Consider the following 23,733-nt stretch of genomic DNA (forward strand, 5'->3'; position numbering starts at 1 on the left):
GGGCTTTCCGGGACCCCACTTAAATTCTCTCGATCCAGCCCCTCCCTGAAAGAGGACTGACTTAGGGAGGTGTGAAGGGGAGAACTGAACTCGAGCTCGCCTCTCCAGCTTTGGCGCCCGTGCACAGTGGGCTAAGATCAGGGAAGAGCCCTGGAGATTGGGGTTCAGAGAACCTGGCTTAGCACCTGTGTGACCCTGCCCAAGTCTCCTCCCCTCTCTGGGCCCCCCTTTCCCCTTTGTGGAGGTGGGATTGAACCAGCTGAGGTAACATATGTAAAACGCTTTGTAGATCTTAACTCACTAAGTACATATATGTTACCTATCAGACATACTGCATGCTCAGTGGTCCCCAGCAGCCCCTGGGGTGGGGGAGGGAAAGACACAGAGGCTCGCAGATCCTTGAGCACTTCCTACCCCGGAGTCTAGAAGCTATGGCTCCGTTCGTGAATCTGGCTGTTGGGTTCGTCCTTTGCCCAGGACACTGACAAGAACCAACCTTGGACAAGAATTCACCCGGGCAGGAAAGACTCCCGGATCTCTAGGGAGGATGCATGATTTGGGGCTAATAAAAGGGCTTGGTTTGTTACCTTGTGATTAGTATGCCATGGTTCAGAATCGTGGAAGTGTCACCGAGGATGAGAGAAAGTCCCGTTTGCTTGGCCATGTGGGTTCATGGAAATAGCAACATGTTTGGAGTGAATGGGCTTTGGCTTCCGTCCCAGCACTGCTGCTTTGAGACCTTGGGTAAATCACCTAGTCTCTGGGCCTCAGTTTCCTCATCTGAAAAGATTCGAGGATTGTTCTACATGATTTCCAACAGTCCTTCCAGATCTCCACCCACGTTTTCGACTTGAGTTTTGCTTTGCTTACTTAACCGGCCTTATGGTGTTGAGGATTGAGGGTCTGGGAATTCAGGTTGGTTTTTGTTTGTTTGTTTGTTTTTTAGGCAGGTGTTAAGAAGTTTTGACTACCAGACTATACTTTTAGGTGTCTACTTAGTGTGGAGGACTGTGAGGGATCGCAGATGCCATATAAATGGAAGAACTCGTCAGTGCTTTCAGGGAGGGGCAGAAAAATAAACAGGAGCAAAACCACAGTGACTTAAATCATACATAGTAATGTCAACAAGTGTGAATGGCCCACGGTGTATGTACTGTATAGGATATGAAAGTGGTCAGAGCTGGGGAAGGTTAATCAGGAATGACCTTCTGGAGGAGGCTTCTTGTTTCATTATAAGGTAAGTTGGAAAGATAAGGAAATGTAGAGCTTCCTCTTGGCAATTTTCTTGTATGGAGTGAGGCCTAAGTAAGTATGGGATAAGTGAATGTCTGGTTAGACGCCCTTAGCCTCTATTCTACTTTGTGGATGATGGGGGTTATTAACATTAAAAATAAAACTTTCTCTCCCAATTCTCTTATACACTCACGCTGCTTATCTCCTCTGCTGGAATAGAAGGTCCTCTAGTCAGTCAACAAGCCTCTAATAAGTACTGTGAGGATAGGGTCTTCCAGATCTTTGTCTCTTTCCCGGTGCTCAATGTGACTTTTAACAAGGCACTTTTCATGTCTAAACTGGTAAGCGAACTAACTGCCACGACAGCCTCCTGGGGTTGTTCAATTCAACAAACCTACTCAGTGTTCAACAAACATTACTTGCCAAGCGATGACTGTGTTTAGCGCTGGGGATATAAAGGCAGACGTGAAATGGCCCTAGCCCTCAGGGAATTTACACTCTATCGGAGAGATACAGCTTGTGAACAGGAAAGAGAGTGATGAAAGAAGCAATAAAGTGCTTTGAAGAGTGTAGCTGGTGGCCCTTGGGGTGGGAGGCTGAAAAGGGAGGGCACGGAAGGCAATGCTGTTAGGGTCTGGCATTGCACGAATGTGTGACCACTCCCCTCACTCAACACAGATAACAGTTCTTCTCCAGCTTGGGGAGACTGGCCAGAGGCAGAAAAACTTACCCCCTGCAGTCCCTGGTCAGGAGCTTCTCCTTAGCCCTTGGAGGACAGACATTGGCGGTCACTGTGCAGTCACTGGGCACATACTAGCAACTTTGTCAGCGTGACAGAACCTACAAGAGTTTACGTTCCGTTGGTGCAAACTGTGGTCGTCATCTCCATGTGGCGCCAGATATAGACTGGATAAGACCTTGCAGATGACTTAGTCTAACCTTCTCACTTTACAGAACAGAAAACTGAGATCCAGGGGCTGATGAGACTTAGTATCCTAGATCTAAAACTACAAGAGGAAAGGGGAATAGAATAAACATTTATGTAGCACCTGCTGCATACCAGGCACTAAACACTTTACAAATATCATCTCATTTGATCTTTACAACCTTGTGAGGTAGGTGCTATTATTATCCCCCATTTTATAGTTGAGGAACACTGAGCTTCCTCAGTTTTAACAGAGGTTGAGTGACTTACCTGAGGTCATTCAGCTAGTAAGCGTCTGAACACAAATTTGAACTCAGGTCTTCCTGACTCCAGAGAAGGGATTTTAAGAGGTTAGTCTCCTCATTTTAAAGAGGAGAAAGCTGATGCTGACTAAAGTAATGAGAGATATAGGATCATAGTTCTGGAGTCCAAGAAGCTTGATAGGACTTGAGAAAGCAGTGTGATCTGGAATAAGAAAGACCTGGGTTCAAATTGCACTCCTGATACTTTCCTAGCTGTGTGACCCCTGCCAAATCACTTAACTTCTCTGAGACTCCATTTCCTTATCTTATTATTTAGTATCCCCTTATGGGGATGCTGACCGCTCAGAATGCCCACCTCCGAGGGTTGTTTTGAGGCCCAAACAAGATAATGTGAGTAAAGTGTTTTGCGGGCCTTAAAGTGTGATCTAAATGTCAATTGTTGTGGCTAATTGGGAAAAATGCTTAAGGCTCTGGCCAGCAAGAGGCCCACTCGACCTGTTCCCTGGGCTGGTGTGGGAGGGCATGGGATGGCCTCTGTGGTCCTGTAATTCTAGAAGGAGGCTGCTGCAGCCTCTGTATACACAGTAATGGCTCAGGCTTCACTGTTGCATGTCACTAGCTGAGAAGTGACCCTGCCTCCTTTGTTCCTGGGTTCCCTTCAATTTCTCTGGTTGAGCCTGAATCTGCCACTTAGTAGGTGTGTGACCCCTGAGCAAGGCAACCCGGCTTTCTGAACCTTGTTTCTCACTCTGTAAAATGAAAATTTTGGACTAGGCGACTTCCAGGTTCCTTCCAACTCGAAATCTGTGATGTTAGGATCTTTCTGGGCCTCAGTTTCTCATTCTGTAAAATGAAGAGGGTGGACTCCATGGTACCAAACTTAAGAAATAGAGCTATTAATCCATAATAAGAATCCCTGCAGCTGCAGAATAACTTAGTTTTAAAATGTAATGACATTAACATCATGCATTTTTACTAATTTTTGTTAAATATTTCCCAATGACATTTTAATCTGGTTCTGTGTTTGACACCTGTGGGCTGGATGGCCTCTCCAGCTATGATCCTGAGTCTTATCACTTCTCTGGACCTCGGTTTCTTCCTCTAATGGACTAAGCCATTTGTCGTTATTTACTCGTGTCCAACTCTTCATGACCCCGTTTGGGGTTTTCTTGGCAAAGATCCTAGAGGGGTATGCCATTTCCTTCTCCAGCTCATTTGACAGATGAGGAAACTGAGGCAGACGGGCTTAAGTGACTTGCTCAGGGTCACTCAGCTAGTAAGTATCTGAGGCCAGATTTGACCTTGGGTCTTCCTGACTCCAGGCCCAGTGCTCTATACACTGCACCACCCAGCTGCCCTATTGGACTCAATCCATACAGCCCTAAATCTGTGACCCTCTGATGAGGTCCCCCTCCTGTGGTCAGGGCTGCCTTTGCTCTTTACTTACACGTGATTTCACCTATATGTAGATGTCGGTGGGGAGGTCACAACATTGACTTGCCCTGGGTTCTCCTTAGTCACAAGCCCTGAATCCGTCCAGGGCGGGTTCTGCCCATGTCAGCATTTTCTTAGTGGATCCCAGGGATTACAAATGAGGTTGGCAGGGCTCTCCCCTGGAATGCAAAGCTCCTCCTGTCTCATGCTGCTCACTTTCCACCTACCCTGTGATGAAAGCGATCATGGCCTTTAGTAGCTATGATGGATCTTTGAAGGAGAGAGAGCAAAGTATACTAATGATAACTTCTAGGCTGGGAGAACTTTCTTTACAATAACCCCATGAGATAAATAGTTCTGGTATTGTTCCCATTTCACAGCTAAGGAAACTGCCTCAAATGGTAGAACCTCAGAAACTGATGTTTTTATTAGTGGAAGTGGCATGAAAGATGATGTGTTTACCATTTGCTTTGTCCTTGCCCCCTAAGGACCCGGGTTCCTTTCCATGTGATCTGTGGCTCAGACCTTCTGTGAAATGGGAAGAATAGCAGGGATGGCATTTTTTGCCTTTCTTTGTATCCCCAGCACTTAGTGCTGTGCTGGCACGTAGTTCAGCCGACTGACTGATGGGCATCCATCACGCCCCCAGTTATTGAGCAGACCACATTGTCGCAATCACACAGTTGACTCTGTTGGGCAGAAACACAAGATCCGATTGTATTTGTCAGCATGTCATAGCAAACAAAATGCCTCCCTTGGAGTCAAGAATACTTGGGTTCAAATCCTACCTCAGACCTAAGTTGCCCTGAACAGGCAAGTAAACTTTCTTAGCTGAAGTCTCCTCATCAGTAAAGCAAAATGGGGCATTAATATCTATAGCACTTACCTGGCAGGGTTGTTGTGAGGATTAAATGAGATAATCTGTGTAAAACACTGAAGACTTTAAAACTCTGTACAAATGTCTCTTGGGATGCATTGCTTGTAGATTACGAAAAAGAAAAGCAAGTGGTTGAGCACACGACAGATATGGCATGAACACTTGGTTTGTACCTCTGGTGGGACTCCTGGGTTCTTTTGAAGATACAATGTTAAGGATGCTTGTTATTAAGGTCACTATGGTGGCTTGGCTTCTCCAGTTGCGGCATTTTCCTCTGAGAGATTTCTCCTTCTTTTCCCTTACCTCTTGGATTTGGATTTAAGTGAAGCAGTTTCATGCAGAAGTCAAGACATCACCCCATGATGTCATTGGTCCTCTTCGAAAATGAAGGATAAACAACAGCCTTGACCTCTCCTATTCTGTCTCCATCAGGGTTGTTGTATTCTGGCCGAGAGTGGTTTCCGTTATTCCTTTCTAGAAGGAAATGGTTTTGGAACCCCAGAGCCACACTAACAAGAAATACAGGCATCCAGTGTTGGCGCTCACAGTGGCAACCAACCTGATAGAAAACTCTTCTGGAGCCACACTCCACAAATTCTCTACCAGCAACTAGAACTGTGGAATGACACATCAGTCACTTCCCAACAAACAACCTCTTCGTAATAATACCTCCCTATTAAAAACAGTTGAGCAAAGGCACAGGAAATAGGACTGACAGCACATTGTTGCCAACTACATTCTTCCTTTCTCCCCTACCTGGAAAACTAGCTCTTTTAATAAAGAATAAAAAAGAAAGAAGGAAAAAAGCATTATGACTAAACTAACCAACACATTAGCTGAATCTGACAGTCTTCTACCTCTGCAAAAAAAGAGTGAATGGCACTTCCTCATTTCTTTGGGGACAAATTATGTTAAGATATTAATACCACTGAGTATTTGATACAAAGATTCCTCCCTCCCCCTCAATCCATGACTTTTTTCTTATTCTATATGCATTGATTTTGTTCATGCAAAAACTTGCATTATGTATTATAGCGTCTAGTTTGACTTTTATAACCTCTGATCTCATGTCTGCTTATTAAATATTTTTCCTCTATCTAGTGCCTTAAAAGATATAAATCCCCATTCTCTTCTATTTTGGGGGGAAGGGCTTACTTTTTGTATTTAAGGAATGAGTAATTGAATGAATGAAAAAGCATTTATTTAGTGCTTTCTCTGTGTCAGGCATGAGGTGTGTGTGGTAGGTCTGGGTCAGAATAGATATGGCAAATTCTCACCAATCAGAAGTTCAGGGTGAGAGCGGCAGTACAAGTTTGGGGGACAAGTTTGCTTACTTATTTGAAATTTATTGTGTTATACAATTACAGGAGCCAGCCTAAATCTCTGTTTTGACCAACTGCTTTCCAGTTTTCCTGGAAGTCCTTTTTCTGTGTCTCCACCAAATTCTTTCATGAGTGTGATGTAGCCACAAACACTGCCTTGATGAGCTGAACTGGCTTCTTGATGGGCAAGGTCAGCAGATGTCGCAGCTGTTGCTCTGACTTCTTGATAGATTCACCTGCTGTGGTTACCAGCAGATTCATCTGTGGAGTTGCCACGTCTTTGGTGACTTATTTCAAAGATCATGTATAACATGATGAATATGAGGGCACCTACTATCAGAAAAGAATAAACACAGGAGACAAAAGAAATAGAGGTGTCATGTATTCACGGCCACATGGCGTCAAGGTGGAAAAGAGAGAAGGCTGATGACCCTCTCCCACCCAGAGGTCCACAGCACTTCTTCTTCCTTCCAAGCCAGGGAAGAGAGGGAGAGATTGTCTTCTTCTCCTTTTATAGGCCCACTCAGGTCTGATTTAGCCTCCAATTAAAATACTTTTTATCACCATTCAGTAAAAGAACAGGAACCAGAGTGTACGTTTACCTGCTCTGAGGTGGAAAGAAGGGCTCCTCCATCCTACACTCTGGAAGCCTCCACAAACGTCAGCACCTGGCGTGGTATATTACCCGTGGTCTCAGGAGCCTCCTTAGCGGGCCCCTCCATGACACTTCCACACTGTCAATGGGTGAACTGTCCATTTAGTTCTACATTCTTTGTTCCCTACACCTTCATCTATCTGCATTTTCTTCTTTTATGTTGTTTCCTAGAGTTGTTACATTCATAAACCCCACTTTGTTCAGCCATTCTCCGCCTGCTGAACGTTAAGTTTGCTTCTGGTTTGCCACTATGACAATGAATGATTTCTGAGTCTGTTTGCATAGCTATGGTCTTTCTTCCCTTTTTATTGCATCCTAGCAGCTGGCTCTCTGGGGCAAAGGACTGGCCAGTTTCATAATTTACTGGACTGTGGCCAGATTAAGGTATAGAAGGATTGCACCGATTCCCAATTCTAACTAGGATAGTTCTAGTTACAATTCTAGTAGGATAGAGTCTGCTTCCCTATTGGCTCTGCCAGCAATGACCTGTTTTGTTTTTTTTAAAGGAGCATCTCAATTTGACAGGTAAATGCATTCAAAGGAAGTTTCTCCCCCCAGAGTTAATTAAAATAATTCCCTCATTTTACAAGCTCGTCATTGTAGCGGAAGTGGGATGGTTCTGGATTTGGCGTCTACAGCTATAAGAAACCTTTGAGGTTTCTAGGATGCAGCCCCTCCATTTTACAGATGAGGACACTGAGGCCCAGGGAGGGCAAATGACTTTTGGGATCCTAGACCTAGAATTGGGAGAGATCTTAGAAGCCACCTTGCTCAACCTCTGCATTTTATGGATGGGATAACTGGGGACTGGGGTTCAAATACTCCCATTGTATAGATGGCTCATTGTAGGTGCTTAATAAATGTTTGTTGATGATTGATTGGTTTGTCACATTCCCTCTCTGGGCTTCAGTTTTCTCATCAATAAGGAGGGAGAACTAGATGGTTTCTTTGGTTTCTTCTAGTCTAAATTTATGGTCCTGTGACTTATAAACAAGGGAGAAAGGTGGTTCAGTGGTTGGAGCATCTGGCCTGGACTCAGGAAGACTCATCCTCCTGAGTTCAAGTCTGGCATCAGACACCTACTAGCTGTGTGACCCTGGACAAGTCACTTAATCCTGTTTGCCTCAGTTTTCTCCTTTGTAAAATGGCAAACCACTCCAGTATCTTTATCAAGAAAATCCCAAATGGAGTCACAAAGAGTCAGACACGACTGAAAAACAAGGAAATTTTTTTTGCTAATAGTTTATATTTTATTAACAGTATTAATATCTTAATGCCACATTTTAAAAGAAAAATAGTAGTAATGATTATAGTTTTTACTTTTCATCTCCAAATCCAAACATATATTGTCCAGGATGAAGATAAAAGAGGTCGAACAGATTCAAAAACTAGACCTTGGTTCTCAGTACAGGTTATCTGAGGACTTTCACTGAAGAAACCAAAAATTAAGTCAATTTGAAATAACCTTGCAGAAGGTCGGGCTGTTTTACCATGGGCATGGTGCAGTGGCAGTAATTTTGGGTTTAAAGTCAGAGAAACAAGATTCAAATTCTAGCTCCAGCATTTATATGGTCTTATCTTCAGTACCCCCTTCTGACCCACTGTTTACTCATCTGTAAATGAAAAGGTTGAATCAGATGTCCTCTGATGTCCCATCTAGCTTTAAATATATCATACTCTGCTGTTATAAAGACAAGAAGTACTAGGATGTACTTTTGTTTAAAGGAACAGTTTTCCAAACTTTGGCTTCTATAGTTTCTAGAATAATGATGGCTCACGTTTACATAGCACTTTCAGATTTACAAAGCCCTTCTCCCCCAGGCGACATTTGCCAGAGAGATCTCCTTGGAGATAGCCGGCACTATCATGATATAACAATTGTATCTCTATTTCCTACCAGATGATAGACTTCATTTACAGAATGATAATCCCAGCAGAAGGTAAGTTCTTTGAGGTCAGTGACTCTTTTGTGTTTAACCTCTGAGTCCTCTCTTCCATCCATCTTTCAAATTGTGATCACAAGCAGCTGCGGCACTCCACAGCCGTTCCTAGATTTCAGCTTCCCAACACTGTGCCATATTGGTTTATTGGATGTTGGCAGACCAGAGATAACAAGGCGCCACATTCACAGGCGGGCAATCTTGAGACAGGATTTTAAACAAATTTGAACTCAGTTCTTCCTTGTGTTGAGACTATCTCTCTCCAAAATGATAACGATAATAATAATAATAGCTAATATTTATATAGAACTTTAAGGTTTGCAAAGTACTTTACATTTTTATCTCATTTGATAAAGGGGGAAGTAACAACTTGGTGGGTACTGGTGGTCAGGTCTTCACTATTGACTGTAGAAAGGGATATTAAGTTGATTGTAGTATGTAATGCACCAGCCCCTTCTGACTAGAAGACCCCAGTGCTCCTGCATTGGTAATACCTTTCCCAAAGAGTTTCATGGTTGACCATTAACAGAGTAATTGCCCTGGCTCCTCAGATGGGTACTCTGCCCAAGAGGAGAACACAGGGGTTTGTAGCCTTGTGTATTGAGATCTGGGAGAGATCTTAGGGGCCACCTCATCTAACCCTCTTCATTTTATGAAGAAGAAACTGAGACCCAGAGAACTTGGGTCACTTGCCCAAGATCATAGGGTGCTGGTTTTAAAGAGAAGAGGGATCTCGGAGCCACATTTCTTGGAGGACAACACTGAGACTCTGAAAAAAAAAAATCATAGACACAAGGAAGGTCTCCCTGAACTAAAATTCTTCTTCCAAGTCATTCCGGCTTCCTGGCAGAATCCCTGCTGTGGCCTCAGCCCCCTCAGGGCTCCAGCTGCTGCATTTACACTTCTTATTCCTTCCTCTCTTTCTCTCTCTCTTTCTCTCTCTCTTCCTCTCTCTGTCTCTGACTCTCTCTCTCTCTCTCACACACACACACACACACACACGTACACATACATACATACTTTCTCATACACACTCCACGCACATATACATACACACTCACACATGTACTCTCTCTTCTTTTTCTCTCACACATATATACATTCTTATACACACATTCTATTTTTCCCTCACACATACACTCTCTTCTCTATCACACACATACACACATACTATCTCACAAATACTCTCTCACACACACACTTTCCTTTTCTCTCTTACATGCACACACATATACACTTATACACAATACCCTCTCTCACACACATATACACACTCTCTCTTCTCTCACTCTCACACTCTTCTCTCTCTTATACATATGCATACACACACTTTGTCACACATACATACTCCTTCACATATACATATATACACACACATTCTCTCTTCTCTCTCTCACACACACACACAATACACACTCCTTTTATCTTTTTCTCACACACATATACACACACATTCTCTCTATTCTCTTATACACACATACTTTCTCACATACATACTTTCTTGTCTCACACACGCACAAACACACATATACACATATAAACACTCTCTTCTCTTTCACATACATACTCTCTTACATACACACTTTCTTTCTTCTCCCTCTCTTTCTCATACACACATGTACACACACACACATACACTCTCCCTCTTTTTCTAACTCTCCTCCCTCCCCCCAGTCATACACACACACACACACACACACACTCACTCTCACTCTCTCTCTCACTCTCTCTCCCCACTGGCTCCTCCTACATGTCCCTGCCCCCTCTCTCACCTAAGAGTTGCTGCCTTCCTGGGTAAACTCGTTCGGTAAGGAAGCCTCCTGGACTCTTTCCATGAATTCAGGTGGCACTCATTTGCATAAATGTATACCATTTGCATTCTCTTTTAGGAAAAACCCAAGCTCAAAGAGTGTGTTCTCTTCTTTCCCAGTACAATGCATCTAAGAATGGCCACCCTGAGCAGGGAGTGCGGCCTTTGGTGATGGGGGATTGGTTGATGGTGGGGGTAGGACCTGCAGGATGTTCTGAGTGTGGGTTCTCAGTTCTGCAGGTCTGGAACCTCAATGCTAAGCTGTGACAAAGCATCCTGGTCTTAGGATCATAGCATTAGAGCTGGGGGGGGGGGGGGGGCCCTGGAGCTCATGTAGTCCACACATCTCATCTTACAAAAGAAACTTAGGCACTGACATAATAAGTAGCTTGTCCAAGGTAACAGTTCCACAAGTGATAATGGCAGAGCTAGGGTTTGAACCTGAGTCCTTTGACTCCAGATCCAGCATTTTTTCTAGCATGGATCAGACATTAGGATGATCGCCTCCTCGCCCAGGCCAAAGAACTTCATGTTAAAATGGTCACTGGATGAGATGTCAGAAGAAATTCTAATCCTGGGTCTGTAGAATGGGGATAACCACATGGGCTCTGCTGACCTCACAGGCTTGATGCAAGGGTCATTGACAAGCAACATGGACGTTGAGGTGGCTGGGCAATAGCTAAGTGTCAATCAAACCTATGATGGTATTATCATGGCGGCTGGAAAACCAATAAAATAACACAGGGTAATGAGTGTGAAATTTGGAGTCAGAAGACCTAGCTTTAAATCCCTTCCTGGCCTTAGTGCTCATGTGACTTTGGGCCCCGCCCCTTCCTCACTTTGGGCCAAACTTCCTCAGCTTGAAAATGAGGAAGTTGCCAAGATAATCTACAGTTCTCTCCAATGCCTCTCAATCTATGACCCAGTGACAAAAACAGCTGAATGATATGAGCAGCACATGTGTGTCTGTTTGCCAGTCCCACCCCAGGATACTTTCCTACATGGGAAAATCAAAGGGAGGTGAGAAGAACATTGGAATGTATGCAGTCAGAGCAAGGAAGATGCTAATTAAGGGATAAGCTTGTGAAGAAACAGCCCCAGTCTAGGAATGGGCAGCCAGTCCAGGCTCGGTGGTCTTTTTCTCTGTTCCCTAATAAGCACATGCTCCACTGATGGGACAGTAGCTTTTCTTGTCCATCCCTGCCTCTCCATCTGTCCATCAGCTCTTCCTAATCTCCAGATCTCAGGCCAGTCACAGTAAAAAACAAAGGAATCTGCTATCTGTGTAGATCTAGAAAGGGTACCTTTTAGGAAAGAAAAGCTGGGAATTTTGCTGCTGGGAGGTTCAGTTTTGAGTGGTTGGCCTCTTCTTTCCTAGGGCCCTTTCTTTCCCAAGTCTGCCCAGGTCATCTGTGGGGTTCCTATCCTCTGGTTTGGGTCCCCTTCCCTCTGGCCAGGATAGAAGACCCACCATCTATTTCTCTCCAAACTCCTCAGTCCCAGCATCCCATAGAGCCATTCAGGATCTTGTGACTTCCTCGAACCACACCAGAAGTGCTCTGGTTGTTTCAGAATGGATGCTTAATAGGTGTTTGCCAGTTGGAATTGAATTTCAACATGCCTTGGCCTCTGATTGTCTGCAGCCAGGGAGGGTGTGCCTTTGCCTCCCACAGAGCCTGTCATTGTCTCGAGCTCCCAGTCCCAAATGGGGATAATTACCTTGAATCCTGATAGAATGAGCTTTGAGCCCAACTCAGATGCTCAAATGGACCCATGATCCCCTCCATGTGAATGTGCCATCCGGTGATGCAGGTGGCGTCTTGGGCAGCTCTCCTCTCTATCCTCCCATCAGTTCCCTGCACCATGGTGGAGGCCTGCCTCGGTTTCCCCAGTTGTCACAAGGACACCAGCAGATCTCTTGGTCTGCCCACTCTCTGTCAGCCTCGCCACACGATCAGCCCGTCTCCTTTTTCTTTCATACATTTCTCTGATAGCATCCTTTGCTCCAAGTCTCCATGGAGTTCTTCATAGGTCAGATGTTACAGCCGAAGCTGTCTCTCCATGGCCCATGACTGTGGTCACCATCTTCAGTTCTTCTGACTGTTGTATTCCATGTCTTAAAGCAGGATGACAGCACTTGCCTCTGCTTTAAGTGACCTTGGGCAGTTCGCTTAAACTGGGCCTCAGTTTCCCTATCTTTCAAAAGAGGGGGGTGGGACTAGATGGGCTCTAGAACATTCCGGAAATGTTTAGGGAACAGCTAGCTTGAGTGGAGGTGAGACCATGTAAGTGAGGGTTATGTGGAATCAGTCTAGATGGAGAGGCTGGAGCCAGATTGTGAACAACATTAAATACTGAATAGAAGTTTGAATTTGACACTTGAGGAAGGGGGGTCCACTTCACCATCCATCCCGTTGCTCTGTGTAGAGTCCCAGTGACCAGTACAAATCATGGCAATGATTTGTAGCAATTTTCTATAATTCATTAAGGTTTACAAAGTATTTTCTTCCCAATTATCCTATTAGGTAGGTCATGTGAGTAAATGTGCCCATTTCATAGATGAAGAAACTGAGTCCCAGAAGTGGAATGTGACTTGCCCAGGATCACAGAGCTCATAGAGCTTAGTGGCGAACCCATGGTCTCTGACTTATCATTTCAGTGGGTTTGAGAGATGACCTCGATGATCTAATGTTATGTTGTGTGTGGTTTTGACAAGCAAGAGCTGGAGCCTTCCACTAAGGTTTCCTAGGAGAGATGGGCAAAGAGCTGGACTTTGAATAAGGCAAGAAGCATGGAGAGTCTTCCAGGACCTCAAAGGTGATTAATATATTACTCACAAAGTTAGTCATTTCTATCATTCACCACATTGTGGTGGAGCAGGGACCTAGCGGGACGTCTGCATCATTCACCAAGCCTACTGTTGTTATTTTCAAGCAACCTATGGCTCCTGCTGAAAAGGGAAAGGGAAGCCCCGCTGTTTCTTTGAGAATCTTGTAAATGCCTCAAGGAAGAGAGGATTAACTATTATATTCATTGTTTAAACGCCAAGGTGCTTAAAAATAATTGACCAACCTCAGCTCAGAGCTCTGGGCTCTGAGTTCATTTGGCAAACACTTTTACTGGCGTCCAAGCAGATTTCCGCCCTGCAAGATTGTTGGTGCTAGGAGCCTAGGTTTCAGCTCTAATTGGTCTCCTTGCTTCCAGCCTTCCTTCCCATTTTACAAATAATGAAACTGAGGCCCAGAAATGTCGGATGAATGGTCTGTATCAATGCTGCTGCATCAGTGCTTAATAGACTCACACATTTAAAGAAGGAGGGAACCCTGGAGATCTTTGAGTCCAACCCCCTCATTTTAGAGATGAAGAAAATGAGGCCCAGAGAGGGGAGGGACTAAGCATTTATAAGATGTCTACTATATGCCGGGCCCTGTGTTATGCATTTTTTACAATTATCTCATTTGATCTCACAACAACCATTCGAGGGAGATGCTGTTATTATCTCTATTTTACAGTTCAGGAAACTGTGGCAAATAGAGATTAAGTGACATCCCCAAGGTCACACAGACAGTATGTAGCAGAGCTGGGCTTTGAATCTAGGTATACCAACTCCAAATCCCATGGCCTTTCCATTATACCATCTTGCTTCTCATACTCAAACACTCCAATGGCTCTCTGAGCTCACCTTTGAGCATGTTTCCTCCAACAAGGCAGATGTCAGCCCATTCAGGGCTGCCTAGACTGTATGTTCTCTCAGGTTTGCCACAGAAATTGTGCCCAAAACTCTGGAAGGCTTCCTCTGTTTCTCCTGGCATTGTGATGGGGCCAGGGGAACACACCAACTGTCCACCTGTCATCCCTAGGCTTTGACTCAATCCACGTTATGAATAACAAAACTGGGTCTCTTCAGAGTAAAGTGAAAACATGAGCTATTTCTCCAGCAGTTTTGGAGTTTGAAGCACCAGAGCACCTGCTCTCTGTTTCTGTGTTTTAGGTGGCTGGGTTTTTGAGGGAATTTAAAGACTTGATTATGGTCTACCAAATGTCAAGGAACTCTTTTAAAATTTTATTTATTTTTGCAAGCACTTATTATTCTTCTCTCCCACGGCCTCCCCCATTGAACGATTAAAAAACTAGCAACAAAGCCCTCCTTACAAATATTCATAGTCCGTTAAATTCTCTGGTTGGCCATATCCCAAAATGTATGTCTCACTCTGCATTTTAGGGCCCATTAGCTTTCTGGCAAAAGGTGGTGGGAATCTCATCTTCAGCCTTTGGGTCTGTGGCTGGGCATCACATTGACCAGAGTTTTAAAGCCCTTCAATGTTGTTTTTCTTCATTATGAGTTGATCATTGTTTAAATTGTTCTTCTAGTCTGGGTCACCTCTCTTCAAATCCTAGAGTTCGTAGAGGCCAGTTGCCCTGAGACTCCCAATTCATCATTTATTATAACACAATTGAATTCCATTGTATTCTTATACCATAAATTGTTTAGCCATGGGTGGAACCCCTTTGTTACAATTTGGGGCTACTAGGAAAGGAGCTGCTACCAGTATTTTTGCATATGTGCAACCCTTTTAATCTCCTTCCAGTATAGATCCAGCAGTAATACAGCTGCATCAAAGGGGATGCATACACTTTCTAGGTATGGTTCCATATTGCTCTCTAGAAGGGTTGACCAATTCACAGTTCCACCAAGAAGGCACTAGTATGCCTGTTTTACCACAGCCCCTCCAGCATTTGTCATTTAAGGACATTTAATATTTAAAGATAAAATTTCAACTAGGTGATGTGGTAGAGTGCTGGACCAGGAATGAGGAAGACCTGAGTTCAAAACCTGCCTCAGACATTTCCTGGTCTAGTCACTTAACTTTTCTCACTGTCACATTCCCTATCTGTACAATGGGAATGATAATTGTACCTCCCTACTGTATCCTGGGCCATCTCTAGTTGTCCTGATCTATATCTGGCCACTGAACCCAGATGGCTCCAGAGGAGAAAGTGAGGCTGGTGACTTTGCACAGCCCTCCCTCACTTAAATCCAATTCACTTGCATGTCATGGCATCACCTCCCTGATGTCATGGTCCTATTGGAAAACTGAAGGGCAAACCATACACAGTACCTATCTCCCAGGTTTGTTGTGAAGATTAAATGAGATAATATTTGTAAAGTATTTTGCAAAGCTTAGAGCACTATTTAAATTCTAGTTACCATTGTCGTTGTTATTATTTTTATTAGTCATGGCCACACAGTGGAATCTGTCCTGAGGTTGAACTCAGTGGCCCCATGGGCTCTTTCTAGCCCTCAATCTAAGATCCCTCCCCACCAGAAACCTAATTTCGGCAGCGGGTGAGCCCCTTGTATGGTTCTTATAACTAAATTAAGGCCAGTGTCTGCTTTCTGGCATAAGACAAGGCATACTGATAGGGAAGTGAATGAATGAATAGAAACAGAATATTTCGTCATGGAAATCCAATTTTTGAGGCGCTCCTGGAGGAGTGTAGCATGGTGAATGTGTATTGGGGGTAGGCCAGCTTCCTTGACAGGAAGTGAGGACTTACTACTAATTGATTAATTACTCGGAGCCAGACGGCCCAAATGCTTCCTTAAGGCTCATTTCAATTTCTTTTCTTTTTTCAAACTGACACAACGAGAGACTTTGACACTGTTGTGTATGTCACTGGTTGAAGTTCAGGTTTAATGATCTTTGGGGTTTTATCCCCTAATAGGTGGTTTTTACATGTGACTAGAACTTAGTACACAGAGTTGGAAACTAGTCATAATATAAAAAGTGGGTGTAAGGTCTGTCCTATTCATCCCAATACATAGGGCACCCCAGGCTCGAACTAAGATATTTCTGCCATAGAGCTCTTGAGATGCTTCTACTACAATGGAAAGAGTATTGGTTTTGGAGCCAGAGGAACTTGGTTTGAATTCCCTCTCTGTCATTTACTGCCTCTGGGACCCTGGGCAAATTTCTCAACTTCTCTGGGCCTCAGTTTCTTCATCTGTAAAATGAGGGGATTGGACTAGAGAACTTCTCATTTCTAGCTGGGTTCTCCCAGTTGTAAATCTGTGATTCCATGATCTGTCTTCAGGAAAGTGCGGAGAACCAAGGCTTGTGGAATGGACCTTGAGTCTAGCCAGCAGAGGGCAGGAGCCACCCAGCCATTGTCCACTCTTCCCTGAGTCCTGGGGAGAATAAAATAATGGCCACTGGGAAAAAGGCCTTTATGTAGTAACCCACCAGAGGAGGCTTGGATTTCCCAGAAGTAGATGGTTGCCGTGCTGAAGCAATGGGCTGTTTGCCCACTGGGAGTCAGAGAGCAGGTCAGGTCTTCGGGAGAGTCACCAGCCAGTCTTCCTGTGGTTCTTGAAGGTGATGTCCGGCTCTCTCCATCTAGTGATGACATTGCTATATGTGAGCTTGCTTGTAGTCAAAAGCTCCCCTTTGTCCCTGGCAAAGATGATTGTCCCTGGCTGCTTCTCTGAGATCCCGAGATTTAGGTGCAATTATTTCTCACCATTTTGACTTCTGGTTGTAATGCCCCCTTCCCTCCAGCCTTACTCCCATGCTTCCCCATGCTGGAGAGTTGGCCCCAGCCTCATGAAGGCTGTTCCAGGTGAATACCAGAAGCCTTAATTAGGTGACTGGGCTGCTGTGTCCTGGGGACATCTTTCCCCCGGGACCAGCCACAGCACTTAATATAGCACTTGTGGTATAATATTGTGTATTGCAGAACAGTCATCTCTGTATTCCTTGGCTTAGCACAGTGTCTGGCAAAGAGTAGGTGCTTAATAAATGCCTGTCGACTTGACTTTAATATTATCCCCCTGCTAGACTAGTTCCACATGGGCATGGCTGTGTCTCATCTGGCATGGAGGTTCATGGGATCATAAATTCAGAGCAAAAAGAAATCTCAGAGCTGTGTGACTCTGGGCAAGTCACTTAACCCCAACTGCCTACAAAGAAAAAAAAATTAAAGACAAGAAGAAATCTCAGAAGCCATCAAGTCCAACCACCCCATTTTACAGATGAGGAAACTGAGACACAGAGAGAGCGAAGTTAAGTGACTTGCCTAGGATCACACGACTAGCGAAATATCTGAAGCAGGATTTGAACTCGAGTCTTTGTGATTCCAAAGCCCAGTGCTCTATCCCCTGAGCACCTCAATGCCAAGTAGACACCTGTTAAACATATCTTAGATGGAGGCAGCATGGCAGGACAGAGTGACGTTCGAGTCGAGAAGGCTGGGGTCCAAATCCCACTTCTGACACTTACTAGCTGTGTGACCCTGGACATGTAACCTTTCTCAGTCTCGGTTTCCTCATCTGTAAAATGAAAATAATAGCAGCACCTAGTTCCCAGGGTTACTATAAGGATCAAATGAGATAATATGTTAAGCACCTTGCAGAACCTTTAAAAGTGTAACATGAGATATTGTTACTGTTTATTTGAGATAATAATGATAACTGACACATATGTGGCTTTTGTACTATTGTAACTGTTTGGGTTAATAATAATAACTGACACATATGGGTCACTTTAGACTTTATTTAATTTGCTCATCACAACAACCCTGGGAGGGAGAGGCTATTATGATCCCCATTTTACAATTGAGGAAACTGAAGGACAGAAAAGTAGTTAAAAGTGGCTTTCCCAGGATCACACAATGAATGTCAGAAGTGGGATTTGAACCCAGGTTTTCTTGACCCCCGATCCAGCATTCAATCCACTATACAGTGTTGCCTCCAAAAGGAAAGGTCAAGTCGACTCAGTCAGTCAACCAGCATTTATCAGGTGCCTACTATGCACCAAGTGATGTGCTTAACACTGGGGATACAAAGAAAGGCAAATTAAAAACCAGTCCCTGCCCTCAAGGAGCTCCCAGTCTAACAGGGGAGATGAGATACAAACAAGACATCTACTGGCTAGACGGGGATAGTGTCAGCAGGGAGGCGCTAGGATTAAGGAGCGTTGGGCGAAGGCTTCTTGCAAAAGGTCAGACATTAGCCGAGCCGTAAAGAAAGCCAGGAGTTGGAGATAAGATGGATGGAGGGGAAGTCAGCAAGGCAGCCTGGCCTGGTTCAGAGAGGCCGGCCTCCAAAAGGTTGGATTCCCGGTGAGGAGCTTTTTCAGCCCCATCTCAAGAGTGTATATGCAAAGCCTGTGGGTTCGGGATCTGTCTCAATAAAGGCATCATTAACAAAACAAAAAATCAGGATCCTGGGCAGTCAGGAGGTGCCTACCCCTGGGTATTGGGGGAATCTGTCATCCAGCTTTCACGATCTTAATATTATATCACAAAGACTTGGATTCAAAGCTCTGAAGGCTCAAGATAACAATTTTCTCTATTGTTCTTCGTCCTCATCTGGGAGAAGGCTTAATTACAAGCTTACTGGCATTTAAGGGAAAGATCTTCTAAATCTTAGAAAAACTGGCAGTTCCCTGGAGTCCCTAAATCGGGAGGTGTGTGGGAAGCCTTGTGGCATGTGGTTTAGCTGGAATAGGAAGCTGGTTGGCAGACGCCTCCAGTACCCAGGGAAGGGTACCGCTCTTTCTTGTCATTCATTTGCAAAATAGGTGGAGCTCTGAGGAATGATCCCATGTGGGAAGATGGGAATGAGGTGATACTCTTCAGACCACTCACAGAGGAACACTTTTGTCTGGTGCTTGTGGTCACTGTGTTTAGAACCACAGCAAAATCCCCAAGTCTTCTACTGGAGAATGTCTTCATTTTCAGATATTTTGTTATCGAGTTGTTTCAGCCATGTATGACTCTCCTCAACCCCAACTGGGGTTTTTTTTTGGCAGAGATACTGGAGTGGTTTGCCGTTTCCTTCTCCAGCTCATTTTATAGGTGAGGAAACAGAGGCAAACAGAGTTAAGTGACTTGGCCAGGGTCACACAGCTAATAAATGTCTGAGACCAGATTTGAACTTAGAAAGATGGGTCTTCCTGAGTCCAGGGCTGGCGCTCTGTGCACTATGGCGCCCCCAGCGGTCCCTTTGAAATGTTAGCAGGTCTCAAATGTTGAGTTTTATGAACATTTACAAGGTGTGCTTCCTGCTCATTAAAAAGCATCAGCTTTCAGTAGAAAAAAGGATTTCTTTTAAAAAAAGAAAGGGTCAGAAGAATGTGTTCCTATGGTTTCCTGGTCCCCCTTCTTCTCTTTCCCATTTTAAAAGAGGGGGGATTCAGAAAGAGCTCTTGGCTCCAGTGAATGAAATTTTTAACTTCACTTACTTTCTTTGGGTTGGAATTTTCTTTGGAAAAGCTAGGTGGTACAGTGGATAGAGCAATGGGGTCCTAGAGTCCGGAAGGCCTGAGTTCAAATCCAGCCTCAGACACTTACTAGCTGTGTGACCCTGGGCAGGTCGTAACTGTAAAACGAACTGGAGAAGGAAATGGCAAACCAGCCCAGTACCTTTGCCAAGAAAACCCCAAATGGGGTCACAATGTGTCAGACACATGTGAAAAACAACTAAACAACAACAACAAATATTGCTTTGGGGATGTAGAGGATGGAGTGCAGTTTCCAGGCCGTACCTTCCCTATTCTGACAAAGTAGTGTGTGTAAAAATTTTGAAAAGAGTATTTATGTAGCTGAGATAATGAAAGCTACTGATGCTCATTGACTTAAGCTTCGTCATAACTGATAGTTTGGAAAAATGTCAGCTTCAGTTTCCTCATCTGTAAAATGGGTACAATGACATTTCTAGAACCTACCTCATAGGGATGTTGTGCACCTTGGTTCAGATAAGGTATAAAGGACTTCAGAAACCTTAAAATGCTATATCAATGCTAAATTATTACAAGACACCAAATTGTCTCCCAGAATCATTGGCCCAACTCATAGCTCCCACTTAGTGTATTAGTATGTGAAGGTTCTTAGTAAATGGGAGAAAGGGGCTGCTCAAATCTGGGTGGACATTCAGTAGACTTTCTTCCCTTCTTTTTGAAGCCTTCCCTATAATTCTTCTCTAAATCCTAGTAAAAGCAGTCGTGTTCACAAAGGCACAAAGGTCCTTTTACCATGGAGTTTGGCAGCTGATGTAACGTGCCTGAGGATTTATGTACACTGGGAGCCTCTTGAAGGAATTCCCAGGGCTCCCTACAGCCAATGGCACCCACCGCCTGGTTTCTACAGAGCCTTGATGTGGCAGTAGAGCTAAAAGGAAGGTTATTCCCTCCATCTCAGCTTGGGAGAACCCAAAATGGGCCTTTGGATTTAGAGCAGAAGCAGATTCTTGGCTGCATAAAGGATTTCCCTCTCTTGCCATGTAAGGATGTGCAAGGCCCCTTATTCTCCAGCTGCATTTGGTAGCAGGATACCCCGTGTGTGTATATGCATGTGTGTGTGTGTGTGTGTGTGTGTGTGTAGTCCAGCTTGGAATTTTTCCGATCCAGCTGAACAAATATTCTTTTGATTAATTTCTAGGTGTTGGGGTGCCCTTTGGCTGCTCCCCCAACACCCAGGTATCTATGCACTCTCCTGAGTACACACATCCCCTGTACAAAAGTAGCTTTGTTTACTCCCACTCCTTACGCCCAGACTCCCCAGCCAATATTTATCTCGTGTCAGCAGCATATGATGCCTAGAGTTGTTAGAAAGTGCCTGGTGTTGGCTTGGTTAAGACATCAATGAGAACACACATGAGGCAAATGAAGCAGAATTCTTCATGCTTGGTGACAAGGCCTCGGTTCCTGGTCTCAGTCTCCAGCACTGGGGCCCTCAGCAGTGCCAGCCAGCTAGACAAATAACTTCTCAAACGCAGCCTGGAGAAAATCTTGGGTTCTATTGACTTAGGGGGAGAGACTCAGACTTGTAAATAAAAGGTCTGACAAAACCAATGGGCAGAAATATTTCTGCTTGTATTTTAGAACTCCAGGGTCTCACACGTTTGAGCATCTTCTTGTGGTAGAATGAATTGAAAACCTTGGGTTTATGGCATTGGTTGAGAACCAGGTAAATTAAATGTGGAGGGAAGAAAAAACTAGTGGCCTTGGGACCTTTCCATGAAACCATGGTTAACATAGACCACCTTGCCAATGTAATTAAAAACATTTTTGTAAGTGTGAGTGGACTGGAGGATATTGCAAATGAGGAATTATGCTGGAGAAATGGAAAGGATAGAAACATGCATACATAATACATAAAAATACATACATACATCAACATATAAAAAGGATCTGTGATGTCAGAGATTTGGGGGTACCCTCCCACAATGCAGATCACAACCCATCCATACCTGCCTATCATCCACCATGACTCTTGTCCATGGTCTCCCATAGATTCACCACAACGAGTCTGTCCAACATACTGAAGGCTTTCCTCACTTTGTCTGAACAGCTCAAAGATCAAGTGAGATTTCTAGGTTTTTTTCATTATATAACTATCTTTTTATTTTTATTTTCCCCAGTTACATGTAAAAACAATTTTTAACATTCGTTTTTAAAACCTTCAGGTCCAAATTCTCTCTCTTCTTCCCTTCCCATCCCCCACCCCTGTTGAGAAGGCAAGCAATTCGATATAGGTTATACATGTGTAGTCATGCAAAACATTTCCATAATAGTCGTGTTGTGAATGAAAACATAAGTAAACAACAACAAACCCAAGAAAAATAAAGTTTAAAAAAGTCTGCTTCAAGCTGTGTTCAGACACCGCCAGTTCTTTCTCGAGGTGGATAGCATTTTTCGTCCTAAGTCTTTCAGAGTCGTCATGGATTGTTATATTGCTTACAACAGCTAAGTCCTTCACAGCTCATCATCTTACAATGTTGGTGTTACTTTGTACACAGCACATTTCACTTTGTATCAGCCCGTGCAAGTCTTTCCAAGTTTTTCTGAGAGCATCCTACTCATCAAAACGTGATAAAGTACTTAGCACAGTGCCAGGCACATAGTAGGTGCTTACTAAATGTTAGCTGACTTTTTGATGGACATTGCAGGATGGCATCCCCTAAAAAGACACTGGTTTTTGGAATCAGAGAACTGGGTTTGAATTCCATTACTTGTTCCAAAATCTTGGGCAAGTTACTCTGAGACTAGGTTTCTTCCTCTTTAAGACAGGGGCAACATTTATACTACCAACTTCACTGGATTGCCGTTGGGGGTCAAAGCAGACAATTCATAGAGACGCTTCATAAGCCATAAATCTTTGTCTGTCATTATTTATAAGGTAATGAAAGGAACACATTCATCCTAGAACCATGGCTACAGTCTAAAAGCAAAAATGTTTTTAGTTATGTCGGTTGTATAGGATTTGCTTCAGTGGAGCCTGAAATTTTGAAAGGGTTTTCTGTTTCTCAGATCTCACAAGCTACTCTCACCCTTGCATTGAGGGTGGTAAGAAAACTTCCAAACCTTTACAAGATAAACTATTTCTTGGGTTTTGATCTCAAGGCCCGGTGTTCTCCCAGTGTTTAGCTTAACTCAACTTGGCACCAGTTTTATATTTTACTTCCTCCATGGGACTGCTGGGAAAAAGTAATGATTTAGGTTAGTCTGCAATATATGTAAGTGTGGGCTACTCTTCATTTATAAGCTCCGCACAGCTGCCAAAATTAATATTCCTAAAGCATAGGTCTGACTATTTGGCTTTCCTGCCCAAGAACTCTAAGTATTCCTTATTACCTTGAAGGTAAAATACACACTCTTCTTTTGGGTCACTTAAAGGCTTTCACAATTGAGCTCTGACCTACCTACCTTCCAGGCATATTCCATGTTATTCCCCCTTATACACTCTACTCCATTCTTGCCAAGATGGAATCCCTACATACAATATTCTGTTTCCTACCTACTAACCTTTGCCTTGGCTGTGCCCATGCTCTGAATGCTCTTTCTTCTCCCATTCACCTATTAGGTATTCCTGGCTTTCTTCAAGTGCTAAGCTCCTGTGCCACTTGCCGATTCTCACAATTGTTAGAGCTCAGCCCACAAAGCACAAAATCACTTTGTATTTACTTAACTCAGTGCAGACTATTCTCTCTCTATCCCCTTTGGAATGGAAGCTCTTTGAGGACAGCTATGTGCTTTTAAGGGCAGCTAGGTGACTCCATAGGGCATAGAGCATGGGGCCTAGAGTCAGAAAGACTTATCTTCCTGAGTTCAAATCTGACTTCAGACACTTATTAGCTGTGTGACTCTGGGCGAATCACTAAACCCTGTTTGCCTCAGTCTCCTCATCTGTAAAATGAGCTGGAGAAAGAAATGGCAAACCACTCCAGAATCTTTGCCAAGAAAACCCCAAATGGGGTCATGGAGAGTCAGACA

At 43.9% G+C, this 23,733-nt stretch overlaps 1 protein-coding gene across 1 annotated transcript in view; it reads left to right on the top strand.

Moving 5' to 3' along the window:
• LOC114050410 (CKLF-like MARVEL transmembrane domain-containing protein 8) overlaps positions 1-23,733 on the top strand; it is a 60,905-nt gene that overhangs the window by 664 nt on the left and 36,508 nt on the right. The window lies entirely within an intron of this gene.

This window comes from Vombatus ursinus, unplaced genomic scaffold, assembly GCF_900497805.2.
Source record: "Vombatus ursinus unplaced genomic scaffold, bare-nosed wombat genome assembly UNPS02014799.1, whole genome shotgun sequence".
NCBI classification, from domain to species: domain Eukaryota; kingdom Metazoa; phylum Chordata; class Mammalia; order Diprotodontia; family Vombatidae; genus Vombatus; species Vombatus ursinus.